This window comes from Eschrichtius robustus, chromosome 3, assembly GCF_028021215.1.
Source record: "Eschrichtius robustus isolate mEscRob2 chromosome 3, mEscRob2.pri, whole genome shotgun sequence".
NCBI lineage: Eukaryota > Metazoa > Chordata > Mammalia > Artiodactyla > Eschrichtiidae > Eschrichtius > Eschrichtius robustus.
In genome coordinates this window covers 37,836,250-37,854,615 of record NC_090826.1, presented here as the reverse complement: position 1 = coordinate 37,854,615, position 18,366 = coordinate 37,836,250, and the positions used below count along the sequence as shown (strand labels likewise).

The following is an 18,366-nucleotide window of genomic DNA, read 5'->3' as shown; positions in this document are numbered from 1 at the left end:
TTTTGATTATTGTAAATAATGCTGCTATGAACACTGATGAACAAGTAACTGAGTCCCTGCTTTCAGTTCTTTTGGGTATTTACCTATAAGTGAAACTGATGGGTCATATAGTAATTCTGTGTTTAGCTTTTTAAAGAAATTGTGGTAAAATACACATAACATAAAATTCACTATCTTAACCATTTTTAAGTGTACAGTTTTAAGTATATTCACATTGTTGTGCAACCAATCTTCAGAACTTTTTCATCTTGCAAAACTGAAACTCTGTACCTACTAAATAATTCTTCCCTTCCCTCTCCCCGCAGCTCCTGGCAACAACCATTCTACTTTCTGTTTCTATGAGTTTGACTACTCTAGATACCCTATATAAATGAAATCATGTAGTTTTTGTCTTTTTGTGATTACCTTATTTCACTTAGTCTCTGTTTTACTTTTTAAGGAACCACCATAATATTTTCTGTAGAGTTGTACCATTTTACATTCCCACCAGCAACGTACAGTGGTTCTCATTTCTCCATATTCTTACTAACACTTGTTCTTTCTTTCTTTCTTTCTTTCTTTTTCTTTCTTTCTTTCTTCCTTCCTTCCTTCCTTCCTTCCTTCCTTCCTTCCTTCCTTCCTTCCTTCCTTCCTTCCTTCCTTTCTTTCTTTCTTTCTTTCTTTCTTCCTGATATTAGCAATTCTGGTGGGTATGGAGTGATCTCTCATGTGGCTTTTTTTTTTTTTTTTAAAGGGAGTGAATTTTTTTTTTAAATTTATTTATTTATTTTTGTATTTATTTTTGGCTGTGTTGGGTCTTCGTTTCTGTGCAAGGGCTTTCTCTAGTTGTGGCAAGCAGGGGCTACTCTTCATCGCGGTGCGCGGGCCTCTCACTATTGCAGCCTCTCGTTGCGGAGCACAGGCTCCAGACGCGCAGGCTCGGTAGTTGTGGCTCACGGGCCTAGTTGCTCCGCAGCATGTGGGATCTTCCCAGACCAGGGCTCGAACCTGTGTCTCCTGCATTGGCAGGCAGATTCTCAACCACTGCGCCACCAGGGAAGCCCTCTCGTGTGGCTTTTTTTTTTTTTTTAATTTATTTCTTTTATTTCTTTTTATTTTTAGCTGTGTTGGGCCTTCGTTGCTGCACGCGGGCTTCCTCTAGTTGCGGCAAGTGGGGCTACTCTTCGTTGTGGTGCACAGGCTTCTCATTGCAGTGGCTTCTTTTGTTGTGGAGCATAGGCTCTAGGCGCTCGGGCTTCAGTAGTTGTGGCACACGGGCTCAGTAGTTGTGGATCGCGGGCTCTAGAGCGCAGGCTCAGTAGCTGTGGCTCACGGGTTTAGTTGCTCCGTGGCATGTGGGATCTTCCCAGACCAGGGCTCGAATCTGTGTCCCCTGCATTGGCAGGCAGATTCTTAACCACTGCGCCACCAGGGAAGTCCCTCTCATGTGGCTTTGATTTGCATTTCTCTAATGACTAGTGATGTTGAGCGTCTTTGCATTGGCCTTTTGTGTATCTTCTTTGGAAAAATATCTATTCAAGTCTTTTGTCCATTTTTGAGTTCGATTTTATTTATATGTAAGGGTCATATCCTTTATCAGATATATGATTTGAAAATATTTTCTCCTATTCTGTGGGTTGTCTTTTTACTGTCTTATAGTGTCCTTTGATGCACACAAGTTTTTAATTCTGATTACGTCTAGTTTACCTATTTTTTCTTTTGTTGCCTGTGCTTTTGGTGTCATGCCCCAAAATAACTTCCAAATCCAATATCATTATTTTCCCCAGTGATTTCTTCTAAGAGTTTTTTAGTTTTAGCTCTTACATTTATGTCTTTGATCCATTTAAGTTAATTTTTGTATGTGGTGAAAAGAAAGGTCTAACTTCATTCATTCAATGGTCCTGAGTTTTCCCAGCACCATTTGTTGAAAAAAACTGTTCTTTCCCCATTGAATGGTCTTGGTACCCTGTTGAAAATCAATTGATCATATGTGCCAGTGTTGATAATGCTTTTATTTTATTTTATTTTAAAAAATATTTATTTAGGGACTTCCCTGGTGGCACAGTGGTTAAGAATCCGCCTGCCAATGCAGGGGACATGGGTTTGATTCCTGGTCTGGGAAGATCCCACATGCCACAGAGCAACTAAGCTCGTGCACCACAACTACTGAGCCTGCGCTCTAGAGCCTGCGAGCCACAACTACGGAGCCCATGTGCCACAACTACTGAAGCCCACACACCTAGAGCCCGTGCTCTGCAACAAGAGAAGCCACCGCAATGAAAAGCCTGTGCACCACAACGAAGAGTAGCCCCCGCTCGCCGCAACGAGAGAAAAGCCCACGCACACAACGAAGACCCAATGCAGCCAAAAATAAAATAAATAAATTTATTAAAAAAAAAAAGTCATTGCCATACCCAAGGTCATCTAGGTTTTCTTCTGTGTTATCTTCTAGGAGTTTTACAGTTTTGCATTTTATATTTAGGTCTGTGATCCATTTTGAGTTAATTTTTATGAAGGTGTGAAGTCTATGTCTAGATTCATTTTTTTGTATGTGAATCTCTAGTTCTTCCAGCCCCATTTCCTGAAAAGACTATTTTTGCTCCGTTTTATTGCCTTTGCTTCTTTGTCAAAGATCAGTTGACTCTATTTATGTGGATTTCTAGGCTCTCTATTCTATTCCATTCATCTGTTTGTTTATTCTTTCATCAATACAACAAAGTCTTGATTACTGTAGCTTTATAATATGTATTGAGGTCAAGTATTTGTTCTTCTTTAACACTGAGTTGGCTATTCTGGGTTTTTTGCCTCTCTATATACACTTTAGAATCAGTTTGTTGATATGTACAAGATAACTTGCTGGGATTTTGGGATTGCATTGAGTCTATAGATTAAATGGGGAAAACTGACATTTTGACAATATTGAGTCTTATCCATGAACATGGAATACCTCTCCATGTATGTAGTTCTTCTTTGTTATCTTTCATCAGAGTTTTGTAGTTTTCTTCATACAGATCTTGTACATATTTTGTTAGATTTACACCTAAATATTTTATTTTGGGGGTTGCTAATGTAAATAGTAATTTGTAATTTTAAATTCTACTTATTCATCGCTGGTATATAGGAATGTAATTGGGCTTTTTTGTACTAACCTTGTATCTTGCAATCTTACTATAATTGTTTATTAGTTTCAGGAGGTTTTTAAAAAACTAATTAATGAATTAATTTATTTGGCTGCCTCAGGTCTTAGTTGTGGCATGTGGGATCTTCGTTGTGGCATGTGGAATCTTTCATTGCAGCACACAGGCTTCTCTCTAGTTGTGGTGCTCAGGCTCCAGAGAACACAGGCTCAGTAGTTGTGGTGCACGGGCTTAGGTGTCCCACGGCATGTGGAATCTTAGTTCCCTGACCAGGGATCGAACCTGTGTCCCCTGCATTGGAAGGTGGATTCTTAACCACTGGACCACAGGGAAGTCCCTATGTGCTGTCATCATTTCTAGTGTAATTTGGTTTGATTTCCTTTTTTTTTTTTTTAAACATCTTTATTGGAGTATAATTGCTTTGCAATGGTATGTTACTTTCTGCTTTATAACAAAGTGAATCAGCTATACATATACGTATATCCCCATATCTCCTCCCTCTTGTGTCTCCTTCCCACCTGATTTCCTTTTTAATCTAAGAATTATATAAAATGAGATTTTAAAATTTCCACACAGTAAGTTTTCTTTTGGTAATTGTTTGATATTTAATTTCTAATTTTAGTGCATCATGATCAGAGAAAATGGCTTATATGAAGTCTGGCTTTGGAGTATAACTTAGATTTTGTTTTGGTGTAATGCATGATCAGATTTTTTTGAGTGCTGCAAATGTGTTTGAAACAAATATGAATTCCTATTTGTTTGCATAAAGTTCTATATACCTCTGTTAGATTAAGCTTTTGTATTGTGTTATTCAGATGTTATATGGCCTTCTTTATTTTAGTCTAATCTATTTCTTTGAAAAAGTTCTATTAATAGTTCCTAATGTGTTTATAGATTTCTCCTTGTATTTCTCTCAGCGTGTTATTTATTTACAGGCCATTTTGTGAAGTAGATATTAATAGAAATTCATGATTATTATTGGATTGTATGCTATAGATGGATTGTATATTTTATAAATGCTAGTTTTTTATTTTTATCCCACCTTATGCTTTTAGCTTTGATTTCTACTTTATCTGATATCAATATTGTGTACCTTCTTCCTCACTGTATGCATTTGTCTGTTGTTTTGGTTATTATTTCCCAGTATGTCTTTTTCCATCTCTATTTTTATTCTGTCTGTGATAGTACATTTTTTTTTAAAACAATTTAAATTTATTTATTTATTTATTTATGGCTGTGTTGGGTCTTCGTTTCTGTGCGAGGGCTTTCTCTAGTTGCGGCAAGCGGGGGCCACTCTTCATCACGGTGTGCGGGCCTCTCACCATCGCGGCCTCTCCTGTTGCGGAGCACAGGCTCCAGATGCGCAGGCTCAGTAGTTGTGGCTCACGGGCCCAGTTGCTCCGCGGCATGTGGGATCTTCCCAGACCAGGGCTCGAACCCGTGTCCCCTGCATTGGCAGGCGGATTCTCAACCACTGCACCACCAGGGAAGCCCTGATAGTACATTTTTAATGTGTGTCCTGTGAAACAGTTTTATATTTAGTTTTTTTGATCCAAAATTAAATTTGCCCATAAAGAGAGAGATTATAATCTGTTTACATTTATTGTGATTGCTTCTGTCTTTATACTGAGTAAACTCTTAAATGGTAATTTAATGAGTATAGAATTTAGGACAGTAGTTATTTTCCTCAGCACTTTGAAATTACTCTTCCCCTTTTTCTTCTTCTTTTTGTAGTTCACCTCTATTGTTGCTGATAAGTTAATTCTTAGTCTGGTTGTTACCCTTTTTATTTTTCATTTATTTATGTATTTTTTTTAAAGACTATGGTTTCTTTTTTCTTTGTTTTTTTTTTGGCTGCAGTGGGTCTTCATTACTGCACACGGGCTCTCTCTAGTTGCGGCGAGTGGGGCCTACTCTTTGTTGTGGTGTGTGGGCTTCTCATTGCAGTGGCTTCTCTTGTTGCGGAGCATGGGCACTAGGCACACAGGCCTCAGTAGTCGTGGCACATGGGCTCAGTAGTTGTGGCTCACGGGCTCTAGAGCACAGGCTCAGTAGTTGTGGCGCACAGGCTTAGTTGCTCCATGGCATGTGGGATCTTCCTGGACCAGGGATCGAACCCATGTCCCCTGCATTGGCAGGCGGATTCTTTTTTTTAATAGCTACTTTATTTATTTATTTATTTTTGGCTGTGTTGGGTCTTCGTTTCGTGCGAGGGCTTTCTCTAGTTGTGGCAAGCAGGGGCCACTCTTCATCGTGGTGCGGGGGCCACTCTTCATCGCGGTGTGCGGGCCTCTCACTATCGCGGCCCCTCCCGTTGCGGGGCACAGGCTCCAGACGCACAGGCTCAGCAGTTGTGGCTCACAGGCCCAGTTGCTCCGTGGCATGTGGGATCTTCCCAGACCAGGGCTCGAACCCATGTCCCCTGCATTAGCAGGCAGATTCTCAACCACTGCGCCACCAGGGAAGCCCTGGCAGGCGAATTCTTAACCACTGCGCCACCAGGGAAGTCCCAGGGATTTTTTTTTTTTTAATCTCTTTTTATCTCTGTGCACTGCTGTATCCTCAGTGCCTAGAATTCTATTTGGTACATAGTACCCATTTTTCTACAAGGTTATTTTTCTTGTATCTTACTGATTTGTGGGACTCCTTTATATCTGTGCTATGAATTATAGATATTTTCCAAGATTGTAGTGCTTTTTAAGCTAGTTTTTAACAATTTTTCAATGTAGAAATAGTTCATTTTGTTTTTTACTGTCATGACTTCTGTTTCTTTTATTATTTAGAAAGGCTGTCTGCACTCCTTTGTTATAAATAACATAATTTTTTTCTAATCACTTTTATGGTATTACTACTTATGTTTAAATATTTGATCCATCTTTTATTTTTTAAGATGTGTACTCAGTTCTGCCAGCAACATTTAGTGTATATCAATATTTAATATTTTTCTCACTGATTGGAAATGACACCTTTATTCTATACTGAATTTTCATAAGTATTTTGGTCTCTTTCTAGACTTTATTCTATTGCATTGAACTGTCTATTCATATACCAGCATTGCAGCTTTATTTTAATATCTGGTTAGTCTAGTTCTCCATCATTATTATTCCTTTTCAGAATTTTCTTGGCATTTCTTCCTTATTTTTAATGTGAGTTTTAGAATGAGTTTGCCAGTTTCTAAAAATATACTATTGCCATTTTTATTGAGATTTGAGTAAATTTATAGATTAATTTACAGAGAATTTTATCTTTATGATATTGAGTCTTTTTATATAAGCACATGGCGTGCCTTTTCATCTGTTCAAGTATTTTGTGTCCCTTTGTAGACATTAAAAAGTTAAAGAAAGGGCTTCCCTGGTGGCGCAGTGGTTAAGAATCCGCCTGCCAATGCAGGGGACACGGGTTTGAGCCCTGGTCCAGGAAGATCCCGCATGCTGTGGAGCAACTAAGCCCATGCGCCACAACTCCTGAGCCTGTGCTCTAGGGCCCGTGAGCCACAACTACTGAGACTGCAAGCCACAACTACTGAAGCCCGCGTGCCTAGAGCCCCTGGTCTGCAACAAGAGAAGCCACCGCAATGAGAAGCCTGTACACAGCAACAAAGAGTAGCCCCTGCTCGCCGCAACTAGAGAAAGCCCACGCGCAGCAATGAAGACCCAACACAGCCAAAAATAAATAAATAAAGTAAACAAATTTATAAAAAAAAAAAAAAAGTTAAAAAAGTCTTCCACATTTCTTGTGATGTTTAGTATTAGTTTTTTCTTTTTTCTGTTGCAGTTGTAATTGGGAACTCTACTTCCATTATATCTTCTGTTTGTTGTTTGCATATGAGGACTATTAATTTTTTACATATTAATTTTTGGTGCATCTAGTATGCTGAGTTTTTTAATGTTTGCAATAGATTTTCAGTTGATTCACTTTGATTTTCCAGACATACAGTCATATCTGTGAAGATAAATTTATTTCCCATTTTTATATCTCACTTATCTTTTTCTCAATAAATTGCATTGATTAATACTTCCTAAAATGTTAAATAATAGTGATATTTGACATCTTTGTGTTGTTCCTGACTTTAATGGGAATACTTGTAGTGTTTCCTAATTAAACATGATATGGTTTGGGGGCTGAAGTAGATATCTCTTTTTCTATTGGATCTTCAAAATCTTAACATAAAATCTCCTGTTTTGTGAGTAATTATTTTTATGCAGTATGGATGTGGAATTTTTACCGTATGTCTTTTCAAAGCCTGTAGTATGATTGTTAATTTTATGTGTCAACTTGACTGGGTCGGGGGTGCCTAGATATATGGTCAAATTTTATTCTGGGTGTGTCTGTGAGAGAAAGTTTTGGATAAGATTATCATTTGAATCGGTAGCCTGAGTAAAGCAGATTGCCCTCCCTAATGTGGGTTGCCCTCATCCAATCATTTGAAGGCCCAAGTAGAACAAAAAGGCGACCTTCCTATGATTAGAGGGAACTCCTCCCTGACTACTTTAGCTGGGATATCCGTATTTTCCTGCCTTTGGATTGGAACTGAAATATTGGCTCTTCTTGGGCCTTGAGCCTGCCAGCTTTTGGACTGGAACTTACACCATCAGCTCTCCTGGTTCTCAGGCCTTCAGACTCAGACTGAAATTACCAGTGGCTTTCCTGGGTCTCCAGCTTACTGACTGGAGCTCTTGAGACTTCTCAGTCTATAACTGTGTGAGCCAGTTCCTTATAATAAATCTCTCTGTCTCTGTATATATCCTGTTGGTTCTGTTTCTCTGAAGAACTCTGATACATATGGTAATACATGTATTTTTCTCTTTTGCTCTCTTAGTAAAGTGAATTATATTAGTAGGTAGCCTAATAGTGAGTTATCTTTGCATTCCTGGTGTATTATTCTTTAATGAGTTGCTAACTTCTTTTTTTTTTTCTTTAATTATTTTATTTATTTATTTTTGGCTGCGTTGGGTCTTTGCTGCTGTGCGTGGGCCCTCTCTAGCTGCAGCGAGCGGGGCCTCTCCTCGCCGCGGTGCACGGGCCTCTCACTGCAGTGGCCTCTGCCGTTGCGGAGCAGTGGCTCCAGGTGCGCGGGCTTCAGCAGTTGTGGCACGCGGGCTCTAGAGCACAGGCTCAGTAGTTGTGGAGCACGGGCTTAGTTGCTCCGCAGCATGTGGGATCTTCCTGGACCAGGGATCGAACCTGTGTCCCCTGCATTGGCAGGTAGATTCTTATCCACTGCGCCACCAGGGAAGCCCCAGTGTGTTTATTTTTAAGGTTCATGATGAATTTAGCTAGTTTGCTCTCTTAGGAAATAATTAAGACTGATGAACTAGGGCAGTGGTTCTCAACTGGGGTCAGTTTTGCCCTCCTAAGAGATATTTTGCAATGTCTGGAGATATTTTTGGTTGTCACAACTGGGCAGGGGGTGCTACTGGCATCTAGTGGGTAGAGGCCAGTGATGCCATTAACATTCTACAATGCACAGCATAGCCCTCCACAACAAAGAATTGTCTGGCCCAAAATGTTAACAGTGCTGAGGTTATAAATCCCTGGCCTAAAAGCACTAAAAAGATGAAAGTATAACATCTGTTACTGAATTTAGGAAAAATATACTTTTAGAAACAAAACAGTTTGGATTTACATTTAAAACCATTTGTGAGCTTCAAAGAGTTTCCTTTGATTGTTAATCTTTTCTTTTTCACGTTTTTAAAAACTATAAAACAGATTAGGATAATTTCATTGTTTCTAGGAAAATGACTTAGAATATTTTGGATGTTAGTGAAACCTATTTAGGGAAGAACTGAGGTATGTGTAAGAAGAGATGACATGAGTGTTTGTGTGTACATTTGTAAAGTAAGAGAAAAGAATGTAAAACCAAATGGCACAATGGCCCTAATCTCTTACCTTCTGGTAAGTGGAAAATATATTCAGCTGTAGTGTAGCAGTGGCTGACAACCTGTTCAGTGTTTTAAATTAAGAGTGCTTCTGGTAGGATACAGTAGAAGGCTCTTAATTTCTTTTTTTTTAAAAATTAATTAATTAATTTCTTTATCATTTTGGCTGTGTTGGGTCTTTGTTTCTACGCGCGGGCTTTCTTTTTGGTTGCGGCGAGCGGGGGCTACTCTTAGTTGCAGTGTGCGGGCTCTCATTGTGGTGGCTTCTCTTGTGGAGCATGGGCTCTAGGCGTGCGGGCTTCGGTAGTTGTGGCACACGGGCTTCAGTAGTTGTGGCTCGCGGGCTCTAGAGCATAGGCTCAGTAGTTGTGGCGCACGGGCTTTGTTGCTCCGCGGCATGTTGGGATCTTCCCGGGCCAGGGCTCGAACCCGTGTCCCCTGCATTGGCAGGCGGATTCTCAACCACTGCGCCACCAGGGAAGCACTTACTTTCTTTTTATACTAGTCCTTGTTTTGTTTGGGAATATAATTGGAAGGAAGATTTCTAGGAAGATGACTTTTCCTGTCTCTTGAGATAACTAAAGTACCCCATGAGATACTAAAACACAGAATTATTTTAGTATGTATTGTGAAACCTGTAAAACCTGGAATCCCATTCTAGAACAAAGTATCAATGTGATTTCTTTTCTTTTTAATAAGAGCTTTACTGAGAGATAATTCATATACCGTAAAATTCTCCTTTTTTAAATACATAATTCAGTGGTTTTTAGTATATTTACAAGGTTGTACATCCCTCACCACTGTCTAATTTAAAAATATTTTTATCATCCTAAACAGAAATCCTGTACTTATTAATAGTCACTGCCCATTCCTGCCTTCCCCCATCTCCAGGCAACCACTAGTATTCTACTTCATGTCTCTATAGACTTGCTTCTTCTGGACATTTCATATAAATGGAATCATACAATATGTGACCCTTATGACTGACTTCTTTTACTCAGCATAATGTTTTTAACATTGATCCATGTTACAGCATGTATCACTATTTCAGTCCTTTTTATGGCCCAGTAATATTACAATGTATGGATAATACCACATTTTGTTTATATAGTCATTTGTTGATAGATATTGGGATTGTTCCCATCTTTTGGTTATTGTGAATAGTGCAGCTATGAATATTTGTGTACAAGTATTTGTTTGAGTACTTGTTTTCAGTTATTTTGAGTATATACCTAGAAGTGGAATTACTGGGTCATATAGTAATTTCATTGTACTTTTTGAGGTACTACCAGACTATTCTCCACTGTGGCTGTTTCATTTTACATTCCTACCAGCAATGTATAAGGGTTCCAGTTTCTGTAAAACTCACCAACATTTGTTATTCTATCTCTTTATTATTTAAAAATTTTTTTATTATTATAACTACCCTAGTGCATGTGAAGTAGTATCTCGTGGGTTTTTTTTTTTTAGATAATAATTGATTTACAATATTATATTAGTTTCAGGTATACAACATAGTGATTCAAAAGTTTTATAGGTTATACTCCATGTATAGTTATTATAAAAATTGACTATATTCCCTGTGCTATACAATATATCCTTGTAACTTATTTTTATACATAGTAGGTTGTACCTCTTAATCTCCTACCCCTATATTGCCCCTTTCCCTTTCCCTTTCTCCATTGGTAACCACTAGTTTGTTCTCTATATCTGTGTTTGTTTCTTTTTTGTTATATTCACTAATTTTATTTTTTTTAGATTCCACATACAAGTGATAACACATAGTATTTGTCTTTTTCTGTCTGACTTATTTCACTAAGCGTGATATCCTCCAGGTTTATCCATGTTGTTGCAAATGGTAAATTTCATTGTTTTTTATGGATGAGTAGTAATCCATTGTATATGTATATATACCACATCTTCTTTATCCATTTGTCTGTTGATGGACACTTAGGTTGCTTCCATATCTTGGCTATTGTAAATAATGCTGCTATGAACATGGGAGTGCATGTATTCTTTCGAATTAGTGTTATCCTTTTCTTCGGATATATACCCAGGAGTGGAATTGCTGGATCTCATAGTAGTTCTATTTTTAGTTTTTTGAGGAACCTCCATGCTGTTTTCCACAGTGGCTGTACCAGTTTACATTCCTTCCAACAGTGTACAGGGTTCCCTTTTCTCTTTTTCCTCGCCAACACTTGTTATTTGTGATCTTTTTGGTGACAGCCATTCTGACAAGTGTGAGGTGATATGTCTTTGTGGTTTTAATTTTCACTTCCCTGATGGTTAGTGATGTTGAGCATCTTTTCATGTGCCTGTTGGCCACATTATGTCTTCTTTGGAAAAATGTCTATTCAGGTTTTCTGTCCATTTTTAAATTGGGTATTTGTTTTTTTGATGTTGAGTTGTATGAGCTGTTTACAAATGTTGTATATTAACCCCTTATCAGTCATGTCATTTGCAAATATTTTCTCATTCAGTAGGTTGTCTTTTTTTTTTTTGGCTGCGTTGGAGGTCTTCGTTGCTGCATGCAGCCTTTCTGTAGTTGCGGCGAGCAGAGGCTGCTCTTCATTGTGTGCAGGCTTCTCATTGCAGTGGCTTCTCTTTGTTGTGGAGCACAGGCTCTAAGCGTGTGGGCTTCAGCAGTTGTGGCACGTGGGCTCAGTAGTTGTGGCTCATGGGCTCTAGAGCGCAGGCTCAGTAGTTGTGGCACATGGGCCCAGTTGCTCCATGGCATGTGGTATCTTCCCAGCGCAGGGCTCGAACCCGTGTCCCCTGTATTGGCAGGCAGATTCTTAACCACTGTGCCACCAGGGAAATCCCTTCCCTGTTTATCTATTTTATATATAGTAGTTTGTATCTGCTAATCCCAAACTCCTAATTTATCCCTCCCCACTAAGTGAAGTGACTTCCTTCACTTAGTATGATAATCTGTAGGTTCATCCATGTTGCTGCAAATGGCATAATTTTATTCCTTTTTTTGGCTGAATAGTATTCCATTGTGTTTGTTGTGTGTGTGTGTGTGTGTGTGTGTGTGTGTGTACATGTATATACCACATCTTCTTTATCCATTCATCTGTTGATGGACATTTAGGTTGCTTCCATGTCTTGGCTATTGTAAAATGGTGCTGCTATGAACATTGGGGTGTATGTATCTTTTCGAATTAGAGTTTTCTCCATATATATGCTCAGGAGTGGGACTGCAGGATCATATGGCAACTCTATTTTTGTTTTTTTAAGGAACCCCCATACTGTTTTCCTTAGTGGCTGTAACAATTTACATTCCCACCCACAATGTAGGAGGGTTCCCTTTTCTCCACGCTCTCTCCAGCATTTGTTATTTGTAGACTTTTGGATGATGGCCATTCTGACTGGTGTGAGTTGATATCTCATTGTAGTTTTGATTTGCATTTCTGTAATAATTAGCGATGTTGAGCATCTTTTCATATGCCTATTGGTCATCTATATGTCTTCTTTGGAGGAATGTCTGTTTAGGTCTTCTGCCCATTTTCTGATTGGGTTGTTTGTGTTTTTGTCATTGAGTTGTGTGAGCTGTTTGTATATTTTGGAAATTAAGCCCTTGTTGGTAGCATTGTTTGCAAATATTTTCTCCCAGTCCATAGGTTGTCTTTTTGTTTTGTTTATGGTTTCCTTTGCTGTGCAAAAGCTTTTACATTTGATTAGGCCCCATTTGTTTATTTTTGCTTTTATTTCTATCACCTTGGGTGACTGACTTAAGAAAACATTGGTATGATTTATGTCAGAGAATGTTTTGCATATGTTCTCTTCTAGTAGTTTTATGGTATCATGTTTTATATTTAAGTCTGTAAGCTATTTTGAGTTTATTTTTGTGTATGGTGTGAGGAAGTGTTCTAATTTTATTGATTTACCTGCGGCTGTCCAGCTTTCCCAATACTACTTGCTGAAGAGACTGTCTTTTCTCCATTGTATATTCTTCCCTCTTTTTTTTTTTTTTTTTTTTAATTTGGCCAGGCCCACAGCTTGTGGGATCTTAGTTCCCCCACCAGGGATTGAACACGGGCCCTGGCAGTGAAAGCGCCCGAGTCCTAACCACTGGACCACCAGGGAATTCCCTATTCTTCCCTCCTTTGACAAATATTAATTGACCATAGGTGTGAGAGAAATAAACCCATTATTTCTCTGCTCTCTATTCTGTTCTGTTGATCCATATGTCTGTTTTTGTGCCTTTGCCGATTTTCTTTTTAACTTCTTTTGTTTTTGGCCATGCCGTGCGGCACTCGGGATCTTAGTTCCCTGACCAGGGATTGAACCCATTCCCCCTGTAGTGGAAGCACGGCATCCTAACCACTGGACCGCCAGGGAATTCCCTGCCCCTTTTTTTTTTTTTAAAGAGAACTTTATTTATTTATTTATTATTTTTTGGCTGCGTTGGGTCTTCATTGCTGCGCACGGGCTTTCTCTAGTTGTGGCAAGTGAGGGCTACTCTTCATTGCGGTGCGTGGGCTTCTCATTGCAGTGGCTTCTCTTGTTGCAGAGCACGGGCTCTAGGTGCGCAGGCGTCAGTAGTTGCAGCACATGGGCTCCATAGTTGTGTCTCACGGGCTCTAGAGCGCAGGCTCAGTAGTTGTAGTGCACAGGCTTAGTTGCTCCGTGGCATGTGAGATCTTCCCGGACCAGGGCTCGAACCCGTGTCCCCTGCATTGGCAGGCAGATTCTTAACCACTGTGCCACCAAGGAAGTCCCCTGCCCATTTTTAAGTTGGGTTGTTTTTGTTGAGTCGTAGGAGTTTTTTATGTAGTGTCCTTTGATGCAGAAAAGTTCTTAATTTTGTTGAGATTCAATTTTTAGTTTTCCTTTTGTTGTCTGTGCTTTTGATGTCATATCCATGAAATTGTTGCCAAATTCAATGTCATGAAGATTTTCCCTAATGTTTTCTTCTAAGAATTCTGTAGTTTTAGCTCTTAAGTTTTGGTGCTGTTGTAAATGGAATTGTCTTCTTTTCTTCTCTTTTCTTTCTCTCTTTCTTCCTTCCTCCCTCCCTCCCTCCCTCCCTCCCTCCCTTCCTTCCTTCCTGGGTCTTAAAAAAAGGAATATTTTTTTAAAACAAAAGTGACTACAGTGAAAGGGGTTTTAAAAAGAAAACTAAGAAAGTGGTGTTTTGCTTGGGAGGATTCTTATTCTCATGCAATGAGGACTCTTTCTTTAACTTCAACAGTGGAAGTGTTGGAAGGATGCAGTGGCTGAGATCAAACTAAGAATGCCAATGTCAGGCCAAAGCCAGCTGGTGTCTTCCAAAGTGACAGAAGGGTATACTGTAGGGAAAAACACAGGCAGAGCTGCAATCTTTTTGCCTCCTCTAGAAGAGAACTTTATGTGCTGTAAGGAGAATGCTCTAGCTACCCTGGGTTCTAAGGATAGGACTTAGTTTCTAGCAGTTTTTAAGAAATATTTATTTATTTATTTGGCTGCACCCGGTCTTAGCTGCGGCACGTGGGATCTTCATTGCCACATGCGAGATCTTTAGTTGCGGCATGTAGGCTCTTTTAGTTGCAGTATGCGGGCTCTTAGTTGCGGTATGCGGGATCTAGTTCCCTGTTCAGGGATCGAACCCAGCCCCCGGCATTGGGAGTGTGGAGTCTTAACCATTGGACCACCAGGGAAGTCCCTCTAGCAGTTTTGTTGTTGGGGGAATTGTTTTCTTAATTTCATTTTCAGATTGCTTATTGCTAGTGTAGAAAAATACAATTGATTTTTATGTATTTATCTTGTATCCTGTAACCTGGCTGAACTCTTCTATTAGTTCTAATAGTTTTTGTAGTGTGGATTTTTTTTTTTTTTTAGAGTTTTCTATATACAAGATCATGTTGCCTGATCAATATGAATCTTGATTGCATAAGTGATCTCTTGAGAATCAATCCCCAAACATACATTCCTTTAGAAGATTAATTGAATTTCTTTGGAATCAGCTTTTCTTGTTAACTAATACAGTTAAAATGTGTCTTCTCACATAACAAGAGGTATGGCTCCTTGTTTTTAAGCCCACCATATCAAATACTTTGTCATTTTGGAACCAGATTATATTCTAAAGGTGTTATTGGTAATGATGTCAGTCTTGAGAGAGTGGTACTCTTAGTACTGATTTGATCATCCCCCCCAAAGCCTAGTTTGTCTTACTACTCTTTGGGAGATTTTCTCCTTTCCCATATCTGGACCCTTGCAGTCTGAGTTAAATGCCCATATTCTGTGTCTTCACAGAAACCTATGTTACCTTATTACATTCTTTTGAAATCATCTGTTTAAAGTGTCTTGTCGTCCCACTTAGCTTTAAGCTCCATGAGAACAGGGACCATGTCCTATTTACCTTCATTTCTCCAAGATATAGCACTGTGCCTAGAATAGAGTAGGCATTCATTCATCCATCTATCCATCCATTCATTCCTTCAATATATTGTGGTCTTTCTAAATACCAGGCACTGTGCAAAGTGCTGAGATACAGTGATGATTAAAACTTGTTAATCCTGACCTTGTGGAAATTATAATCTAATGGTAAGCAGTTACATTAAGTAATTACAAGGGTAATTGCCACATAAAGGGAAGCATAGTATATTATTTATTGTTGCATAACAAGTTTACCACCAATGCAGTGGTTTAAAAGAACACATATTATTATATCTGCTTCTGTAGTTCAAGAGTCCAGGTATGACTTAGCTGGGTGCCCTGCTTCAGAGTCTCACAAAGCTGAAATCAAGGTGTCAGCTGGGGCGGCCGTTTTACATGAGGCTCAAATGGGGAAGGATCTGCTGCTAAGCCTGCATGGTTGTTGGCAGCATTCAATTCCTGGCATGCTGCTGAATTGAGGGCTTCTGGTCCTTGCTATGTTTCCTTCTCCATATGGCAGCTTGATTCTTCGAAGCCAGCAAACAAGAGAGTCTCCGAGCAAGATGTGGGTAACAGTCTTATGTAACATCATTATATTTAGGTTGCAGTTAATTCTTCTTTAATGTTTTAATTTACATTAAAGTCACTTTTCCCATATTGAATTCGTGAGGAGTAAGTCACTGATCCTGCCCAGGGGCAAGGGGACAGAATCACATAATGGCATGACACCAGGAGGCGGGGATTATAGAGTCCAACCTAGAGTCTGTCGCCACACACAGATTGCAGTGGGGCTACAAAAAAGCCATACGCTTAATTTGAAGAGGGATGATGGTCTTCTTGAAAAAGTGAAGTTTAAGTTGAGACCTGAAGGGTGAGTAGGAACTAGCCAAGTGAAGAAATAGGTTGGAGATGAGCATTTCTAGGAGAAGGAACAGTCTATTCATAGGCCAGTGAATGGAGTCTGAGGTGCAGTTGAGGATTTGAGAGAAGTCTAGAATGGCTAGAGCAGAGGGTCAGTGGGAGATTGGTAAGAGATGTAAGCAGAGGTTTATTGTTGAGGACCTCATCATCTGTAGAGGTCCTAAAAGGTAAGGATTTTGGATTTTATCTTAAGAAACTTGCTTTTATTCAAGGGTGTAATATGTTCTGATGTGCATTATAAAAAATTACTGGCTGCAAATATCAAATGAATTGGAGAGGGTAAGAATGGATTCAGTTTGGCAATGGTCCAGGTGAAAGATGTAATGTGTAACTTGTGGTGGAGGTGTTGTGTGGTGGCAATGGGGGTGGAGAAGAATGAAATGATTTGAAATACTAGACATGCTTTTTAATTTACCAATTTAAGTATGCTTGTAAAAAAAATGGAGAGAGATTTAGAAGGTATTATCTGTAGCATTTGGTGAATGATTGGATGTGATAGTGAGAGGAAGGAGGAATCAAAGATGATTTCATGGGACTTCCCTGGTGGCGCAGTGGTTAAGGATCCTCCTGCCAATGCAGGGGACACGTGTTCGAGCCCTGGTCTGGGAAGATCCCACATGCCGCAGAGCAACTAAGCCCGTGCGTCACAACTACTGAGCCTGCGCTCTAGAGCCCGCAAGCCACAACTACTGAGCCCGCATGCCACAACTACTGAAGCCTGCACACCTAGAGCCTGTGCTCCACAACAAGGGAAGCCACCTCAATGAGAAGCCCGCGCACCGCAACGAAGGGTAGCTCCCGCTCGCCGCAACTAGAGAAAGCCTGTGCACAGCAACGAAGACCCAATGCAGCCAAAAATAAATTAAATAAATAAATTAATTAATTAAAAAAAAAAAGAGAGAGATGATTTCAAGTATGCGCAGCTGGATGTTTGAGCCCTGAAGGAGGAGCACATTTGATGATTTTAAATTTGGATTGGTGTGAGGTGCTTATGAGACCTATATGTGGAAATGATCCATATGCAGTTTCTTTCTTTTTTTTTTAAAAAATACTTATTTATTTGGCTGCATCGGGTCTTAGTTGCGGCATGTGGGATCTTTGTTGCAGCATGCTCTGCCTTTCGTTGCACCATGTGGGGTTTTCTCTAGTTGTGGCGCATGGGCTCCAGAGCGTGCGGGCTCAGTAGTTGAGGCATGAGGGCTCTCTAGTTGTGGCACGTGGGCTCTAGAGCGTGTGGGTTTAGTTGCCCCATGGCATGTGGGATCTTAGTTCCCTGACCAGGGATCGAACCCGCATCCCCTGCATTGGAAGGTGTATTCTTAACCACTGGACCACCAGGAAGTCCCAATAAGCAGTTTCTTATAAAGATCTAGGGCTCAGAGAATAGATCTTGTTTGGAAATGTAAATTTAAGAGCCATTTACATAGAGTAGCTGAAGCCATGGATATGAATGAGATTATACAGAGGGCTTGGGACCAAGCATTGAGGAACTCCAACATTTAAGGGTTGTGTAGAGGAAGGAAGAGCTGGCAAAGGAGTCTAAATAGGACTAGCAACAGAGATAAGAGAAGCAGTGTGTGTATGTGTGTATCTGTGTGTTAGAATGAGTGGAAGAGTGAGACTTGATGAAGAAATTCACACCTAAGATGAACACAAAGTTTTTGTTCATTTCACTGTACCCTGCATAACAATGCCCAACTTGTAGTGTTGGAAGGATCAAATGAAATATGTAGATCACCTTGTACAATGCCTAGTCCATCAAGCAAATAGTAGCTTTTAAGATTTTTGATATTGTTATTTTCTCAATTTCAGTTTTACACAACAGTTCAAATTTGATCTTAGGTCAGCCCACTATTTTTAATTTTATTTTATTAAAAATTTTTTATTGAAGTATAGTTGATTTACAATGTTGTGTTAGTTTCAGGTATACAGGAAAGTGATTCAGTTATACATACGTACATATTTCTTTCAGATTCTGTACTATTATAGGTTATTACAAGATATTGAATATAGTTCCCTGTGCTATATAGTAGGTCCTTGTTGTTTATCTATTTTATATATAGCAGTGTGTATCTGTAGTTTGTTAATCC

General features: G+C 39.5%; 1 protein-coding gene across 1 annotated transcript in view; it reads left to right on the top strand.

Annotated features, from left to right (window-relative positions):
* The window catches only part of TESK2 (testis associated actin remodelling kinase 2), a 133,151-nt gene that overhangs the window by 31,841 nt on the left and 82,944 nt on the right, over positions 1 to 18,366 (top strand). The window lies entirely within an intron of this gene.